At 45.2% G+C, this 7,838-nt stretch overlaps 1 protein-coding gene and 1 long non-coding RNA gene across 2 annotated transcripts in view; one reads left to right on the forward strand and one right to left on the reverse strand.

Annotated features, from left to right (window-relative positions):
• The window catches only part of ZNF683 (zinc finger protein 683), a 42,565-nt gene extending 40,537 nt beyond the window's left edge, over window positions 1–2,028 (reverse strand). Inside the window, exon 1 of the mRNA XM_084814407.1 lies at window positions 1,919–2,028. The gene's annotated coding sequence lies outside the window, so the exon portion shown is untranslated. The remainder of the gene's footprint in view (window positions 1–1,918) is intronic.
• Window positions 1–3,221, forward strand: part of LOC146338067 (uncharacterized) — a 37,869-nt gene extending 34,648 nt beyond the window's left edge. Inside the window, exon 4 of the long non-coding RNA XR_014784934.1 lies at window positions 1,157–3,221. This is a non-coding gene — a long non-coding RNA (uncharacterized LOC146338067). The remainder of the gene's footprint in view (window positions 1–1,156) is intronic.
• The last annotated feature ends 4,617 nt before the right edge of the window (window positions 3,222–7,838 follow it).

The raw sequence follows: 7,838 nt of genomic DNA on the forward strand, positions 1-7,838 counted from the left end.
ATAGTAGGGTTGGAAGGGCCCTACAAGGCCATCAAGTCCAACCCCCTGCTCAATGCAGGAACTGGTCTGGCTTCTACCCCAACAGCCACAGTAGCTACCATCTGCCACTACTACCACTCCTAATCACAACATCTCTAGGGTTGCCAACTGATCAGAACATACATACAGCCTGTCCTTCCCCTGTGCCCTTAACAACAGCAATTTGATCTGTACAAATCCACAGGTGAAGCTTTTGACAGCTTGGAGAGAACAGTTGTCACCTGTTAATATGACAAGCGTAAGACAATATGTGGCTTCAGATAGCTGGCTAAAACTTGGCTATTTCATAAGGCCTTTGGGTTAAATTAATAGTGGTTCTGCTGTTCCCTTTTTGGACCTGTTTTAGTTGGCTGTCTGGATTCTTCTTATTGGTGATTGTTTTTAATTCCATCTGGTTTTATTGCCCCTGTAATATTTTTTGTGTTTTTATTTTTGAATTTATTATTATATTGTTTTAATCTTTGTATTGCTAACTGCTGTGGGTTATCCTTGATAAAATGATGAGATATAAAATTTAATAATAATAATAATAATACTATGTTTATTAACTTTTGTTGTTGTTGAGTTGTTAAGTCGTGTCCGACTCTTCGTGACCATAGCACACCAGGCCTTCCTGTCCTCCGCTCTCTCCTAGAGTGTGCTTATTTATAAGTAAAACCCTTTAATATAATTTTTAGCCCTAACAAGGCCCCCTGAAGCAATTTACATAACAAAAAAGAGTTTAAAATGACAAAATTAAAACTAAGGTTTTAAAGTCAAAAAGAGCAGAATTAAAGCCTTCAGTTAAAAACCAATAAAAGCAGAATGAAATAAAAAATATTTTTACTGTCCACCTAAACCTGATCAAGGATTGGGCTACTCTCACCTTCTTTGGGACAGGATTTCATAACCATCGTGCTTCCAGAAAAAGGCCCTCTCTTGCTAACTGTGAGTAGCAGCCAGTAAAATAGTTGGCAATTGTACTTTCTGAGCAGTTTTTTAAACTACCTCTCCCCATTTTGTTTCGGTTATCCTGTTTCCGTCTCTTGTACCTCTTGTTCGAACTTGTTTGCAATTCCACTTTTTCATTTTTACATGCATGATTTTTGTTTCTTTCTATTACCTTGCTTTTTTACAGTTTTGTGAACAGGGCTGCTTGAACAGTTACGGTTATCCATGGCTCTACCGTTTGGAGAAGTCACCTGGAATTGCCCAGGAATCATGACTCTAAAGGGATGCGCAGAGAACAAAAGACTCAGTGATTCCTAAAAAGCACACACCATAACATCAGGATTTTCAGAGGCTACTCCAAAGAAATGGCAAAGCAGGGCTATGATAAGGAAGGACTACTGAGGAATGCAGATTTCAAAGTAAGCCCTTGCACCTCGGGTGCTTCCAGACAGACAGATCCCAATGCTCCAGACCAAAATGCATTGTGCAGCCATTCTGCCTTTTCCCTTCTTAACCGAAATTTTCCAATAAGCAAGAAGTGGAAGAAACAGTGGGAAAAACATGGGAGGTTTACAAATGGAAGACATCATCAGCTGGGCCCTCATAAAATGCTGTGAATGAGACAGGACAATTGTGCAGTAAAAACTTAGTCGAGAAGCTTCCTATGATTAACTCTGCCTTTGGATCTGGGAAGAAGTCATTCAGATCCAAACTTAATATTGTTAAGAATGTAAATTTGGCTATTTTGAAAACAGTTAAGACTGGGCCATCTGGATATAAGCATGTATAAGCCAGGGTGGAGGGAAGCTGTATTATGATGTGTGGGGGAATGAAGAGACAGAGAGTAAAGGCATATTGCCAGTTATTCCACTAAAAGACCAAAAGAGAGACAACAAAAAGGAAAAGCCCGTTCTTTGATCCTGGCAGGAGGGGATCAAAGAGTACCTACCTGGATTTGTGTTGCTGCTTTGCTGTAAAGCTAGACTAGTTGGGAGACTGAAGGGGAATCCACCGTGATGTCTTTGGTGCACGTTATGAATGATTCAGCTGAAGCAACAGGAAGTGTCCTTCATTCTTCAGTTCTTGCTATATGGGGAGAGGAAAGTCAAAGCGACCACACCACAAGGAGGAGGACAGGAAGAGAGTGAGAATGAAAATATTCTTCTGTGGTACTTAATTTCTACGAAGAGAGGTGCCAGGGTTCAAGATGGGCTGGAAGCTGCACTGTGTGACACAGACACCCTTTCCTCTTCACAGCTGCCTTTGATGACTCGGTGGTCAGAAGACATCCTGCACATGTTCAGAGGCATTTCGGTCTCTGATTCCTTTCCCATGCTACAGACCAAAGCTCTGGCAGCAGGGCCAGCCCTTTCATTAGGCAGAATGAGGTGGCTGCCTCAGAAAGCGGATGCTGGAGGGTTGCTGGGGGGCTGCATCCCCAGCTATTCCTTCTGTGCTGCTAACCGTTCTTCTGTGTTGGAGGATACAGCTGCGCTGCCCACTGCCCACTGCCCAAATCAGTTTGCTGTACTCAAGTGCTGTGGAGGAAACTGTCCTTTTACCAGTGTTGAAGTAAGATTGAACTGCCGGCCCAATCGGCTTCTGTACGTGGAGTGGGGGATTTTGTCTCGTCCTTCACCTCAGACAGCAAAATGTCACAGGCTGACTATTTGGCAAATTTGGCAAAGCAGATAGTGGGGCCCAGTGAAGGCTGGAGGCTCTGATGTCAGTCGGGTGGTGAATCTGCTCCGAGTTTCAGTCAGAACCAGTCAGAACTCTAAAGGAGCTATCCAAGGTGCCTTGGATAGCTCCTTTAGAGTTCTGACTAGTTCTAACTGAAACTCGGAGCAGATTCACTGCCCGACTGACGTCGGGGCTACCAGCGCCCACTGGCGGGGTCTGATTTGGACCCTGATTCGGATAAATAATGTGGGAGAACGGTTTCATTCCTTCATTTTTAAAATTCTGCCCTCTATCCGGGGCCATCTCATTCACAGCTGATACTGTCCTGTGCCACATCTTGGATGTGCAAAATTGTATCACAGGTTCTTTCCCTCCAGTGTTATTGGGCCCCTGTGAAAGGAAACACATGGTTAAACTACAGCCTTTGTTTTGTGAGCTGCCCAGAGACTTTGCGTTGAGGGGTGCTTGGTAAACAAACAAATACCACCCCAAACATGCTATCCTCACTGGAGCACCCAAGGCAGTCAAAAGCAGCTTAAAGAAATCTTGAGAAAATTCTTATTTATTCTAAAAAAAAAAATAAAAAAATCCAGCCTTCCCAACCGGGTGCCCTCAAGATCCTTAATTAATCTCAAAAAAGATTCTTAGGACACAATCCTATGCATGTTTAGACAGAAAAAAGACTTACAACTCCCAGCATTCCCAGCCAGCCATGCTGGCTGGGCAATTTTGGGAGTTGTAGGTTTTTTTTCTGTTAAAACATGCATAGGATTGCACCCTTAATTAATTTAAAAAAAGAAAGAAAAAAAGGCTACTCCAGTCTTCCTAACCTGGCGCCCTCGAGATGTTTTGGACTTCAACTCCCATTAGCTCCAGCCAGTATGGCCAATGGGTCTGGAATGCTAGGAGTTGTAGTCCAGAAAATCTTGAGGGCACCAGGTTAGGGAAGGCTAGTTTACACCTATGTGAACCTGCCTGGCATTTATCAACACAGGAGGACCTGCTCTTTGTCCCATCCATGTGTGTGGTTAGGCAGGTGGGAAAGAGGGGCAGTGACTTCTTAGTAGTAGCGCCTAAAATATGAAACATATGGCTGGTGGATATCCGCCAGGCTCCCTCTTTGCTCCATTTTACATGGTTGATGAAAATGTGTTTTATTTTGGCTAGCTTTTAGAGCTTTTCTACACGAAGCTGTTAATTGGCTGTTATTCCGCTATATCTGCTTTCAGTTGCATCGCACAACTGAGATCCGAGTACTACATGAGGAGCTTTTATTTTCCTGCTTTCCTGCTATATAACTTCTAAGTGGCACTATGGTATAGCAGAATAGTGCAAATACACAAGAGGAAATCACACTTCCTTTCACTTCCATAATCAAATGCCGCATTTTTGCTGCTCTAAAAAAACTCCCCGAAACTGCTGGTTGGACACAGTAGTGAAACTGGAGGGTGATGTTTTTGTCTAAAGAACTTGTAAACTGCTATGACTAGGGAATGACAAGTGTATGATAAATGCCTCATGTAGAAAAGCCCGTAGCGTGTGCTTTGTTGCTTTTATTGAATTTTGTTTGCTGTGCTGTTCTTAAATATTTCAGTTCTTTTAACATTTTATCCTGCTCGCCTTATTTCATATTTTAGCCGCTGTTTTGTTTTTATTATATTTTGTTTAATTTTGTGACTTTGGGGGTGGAGTTCTTTATGCCAGCCACTTACTATTATTACGTTTATATCCCACCTTGTTCCCCTTGCAACAAACCCAAGGCGGCGTACACGGTCCTCCGCCTACTTTCCATTTTATCCTCACAACAACCCAGTGAGGTAGGCTAGACTGAGAGTCAGTGACTGGCCCAAAGTCACCCAGTGAGTTTCATGGCCAAATGGGGACTACAACCCAAATCTCCAGAGTTCTGGTCCAACACTCTAACCACCATACCGCACTGTCTGTCACGCTTTGATCTTGAACAGAAAAGCAGGATAAAAATAACAAAAACAAACAAACTCTACCTCTTCAAAGCTAAAGAAGCTTCCTGTGAGTGCCTTGTATGGGGGTTCCCTAAACTGTGGGGCCAGCAGTGCGTAGTCTATAAGCCAGTCTTCCCCAACCTGGTGTCCTCTAGATGTGTTGCGCTACAACTCCCATCATCTCCAGCCACCATGGCCAAAGGCCATGGGGAAGGCTGGGTTAGAGGGCTGATGAAGTGCTGAAGCTACCTTTAGGCTGCAATCCTGTACACACTGTCCTGGGAGTAAGCCCCATTGAACCTAATGGAGCTTACTACTGAACAGACATGCCTAGGATTCTGCGATTAGTCTCTGCCATACAAAACATTAGCAGTGTGACCCCACTTCCTAATTTTTGCAGACAGCTTTTGTCTGAGGCTCACAGGAAATCCACAAGTGTGGCTCAGGCACATGGGGGAAGAGATGTACCATGTTCTAAGGACTTCTGAGCTGAGGAACACCACAAAAAGAGAGAGAGTCTCGAAGGGTAGGCACTGGCTTCAAAAGGGGCGAGGGGAATGGGCTTGCGACATTGATTAACCTCACCTGTACTGGGGGAGCTTGTTTCCAAGGAAGGGGTGATTCAGGGAAATGACAGCAACAGTCTTCAGAGTAAAGGGAATGCCCCCTCCCCTGAGAAAAACTAAACTATTTGTTGGAAGCAGGAAGGCTGCAGTAACGACTGATGCATAGAGTAGTGGCCCTGGGCTCAAATTCCTTCCTGCTAAGTCATAGACTATATTGGGGAGCTCTTGCACTGGGGGCCAATTCAAGGTGATGGTACTTACCTTTAAAGCCCTAACTGGGTATCCAAGTATTTGAAGAAGCTCCTCTTCTCATACCTACCTGCCTGGGCATTTAGAGCGTCTGCTGAAGCCCTGTGACCCCTTGGTGGGAGGTTCACGATTCAGTCACGAGGGAGAGAGGCCTTTTTTGCCATGGTGCCCAGCGATGGAATGCCTTCCCTAAAGAAACTCTCCCAGTGCTTACCTTGCCGTCTTTTTAGTGCCAGGCAAAAACATGTTTGTTTATCCAGGCATCTTAAATGGTTGTCATTTTAATTGTGCTTTTATAAATATTTTGTTGCTGTTTTTAAGATCATGGTATATTGTTATGCTCCTGCACCCCGGTCCTGAGAGGGGAGAACTTGCAGGGGCTTCAGTGCTTGCTCAGACTTCAGTTTCCTGGAAGGAGAGCACTGGAGACTTGTGATGTTTCTTCTGTAAAGGTTTATTTACACTGTGCTCAGGATGAAGGCCCACAACATCACACTTCCAATCAATCCCCGCTTAGCTGCTCAGGATCTTCTGCAAGACAAGCTGCTCTCCCCTTTTGTCTTAGATTCACCCTTCCCTCAGATTCACTTCATCCTACCCTCTCAGGCCTTGTAGAACAAAGGTTACCACTTCAAGAGTTACTGGGTTGGGGAAAATCCTCAGTCTCTTTGTCCTCAGCGGCACTGAAAGGTAAGGAATCCCTGGAGATAATTTAGACTGACCCCAAGGATATAACAATATATTCTGATTGTACACCTCCATGAAGTCCGAACAGGATGAATGCTTTAAATAAACAAACAAACAGCTTGCTAGTTTTCAGCCTTAATTTCAGAGCTGCCACAAGACACTTTGCTGCCTGAAGCAGATGCCATAAGGTGTCCCACTCCCCGCTCAGTTTAAAAAGTCTTGGTGCACTGTTCAGACAGTGCCTTTGAGCATTTCTACATCAGCCTAAAATCCTGCATTTAAAACAGGGCTTTCTGTTTCCGTTTTAAATGCAGGAGCACCACTGACTCCCTTTCCCCCCCTCTCCTTCTCCCCGTATCTGAGTCTTCCATTATCTTTCATTGATCTTGCTCCTCTTCTTGCCGCTTTTACTCTTTTCAGGGAGGAAACTGAAGTGGAACATAATGGGGTAATTCGATAGCTCATTATCTGTGATCTATTTAAAAATGGAACAAAGGGCATTTAGTGCAGGAGATGCCTGGGATGATCACTGGTCATGTACAGTGCCTGCAATCTTCTGTGAAGGAGCAATCTCAATCGCAGGATAAAAGCCCGGTGTGACGGAGCCCTTTATCTATCCCCTCTTCATGGTGCCTCCTGAAGCAGGTTGCTTCCCCCTACTGAATAGCATTGCAAGCCCCACTTCATTCACCATCTGTAAAATGGGTGTAAGCAGTGCAGTGCCTTGCTCTTTTCCAGAGCCAGGGTAGTTTTGTTTTGGGTTTTTCTTGTGAGCGACAGTTGTAATAGTATTGGCATATCCAATGCCTAAAATCCACAGGAATTGTGCCAATCCCAAGATTCATTTCCTCCTTCAGGGAAAGGGGCAGAACTTGAACCAGTGGTGCAATTAGGTAATTTTAGTCTCTGGATTTAACGGGCATGTGGGCTCCCTCATCTTTCGATGGCCATGTGCATTACTTGATGGGGAAAGCAATCCTATGGCCCCTAGACATAGGATAGTTCGGATTCCTGGATACGAGGTCGAAGACAACGCTCTGACCTCAGACTCAGGAGTCCGAGCTCCCCTGCCTCTCCCCCTCACAGCTGGCATGGAGAGGACAGAAAGGGGGTGGGCCTGTGGGCAGGGAGGCGAGGGGACTGGGGAAGTGGGGATATGAGCTCCCGCAGCTCTCCCTAGCCTCCTTCCCTCCCCTTCCCTGATGCCTCAGCTAGACAGATGAAAAAGCCCATCTAATGAAAATACAGAGGCGAAGATAACTTCTGCCACGCCTCCCACTCTGCTTTGGATGGCCGCAAGCTTCCAAGTTTGGAGGACTGCTCTCTTAACTTCAAAATGTGGTAAGCCAGCCCTACTTCATTTGGGGGCCCTCCTGCTTATTCTGTTGAGTGGGGTCCCTGGACGTCTTCCCCCACAGTCCTTCCCTGACAGCACCACTGCTTCCCCCTCCTTGCAAGGCCCTGCAAATTAGACTGTCTTCACCTATAACTTTGCCCTCCATCCACTGACTTTAGTCCTCTGTAATCCATAGCCCAACCCTTTCCCCGCGTTCAGTTGATGTTATCAGGCAATAATCCTGCTGTTGTTCCCAGACGAGTCTCTCTCTCCCCCACTTCCCGGTTGCACCCTTTTGCACTCCCCCAGAGCAAAAATAAGAGCACCTTTTGAAGCCACTAATCATTTGGGTAAAACAGATTAACAGCTCCGTGTGTGTGTGTGTGT

Source organism: Heloderma suspectum, chromosome 10, assembly GCF_057233095.1.
Source record: "Heloderma suspectum isolate Gila_16-S chromosome 10, 16-S_ref, whole genome shotgun sequence".
Lineage (NCBI taxonomy): Eukaryota > Metazoa > Chordata > Lepidosauria > Squamata > Helodermatidae > Heloderma > Heloderma suspectum.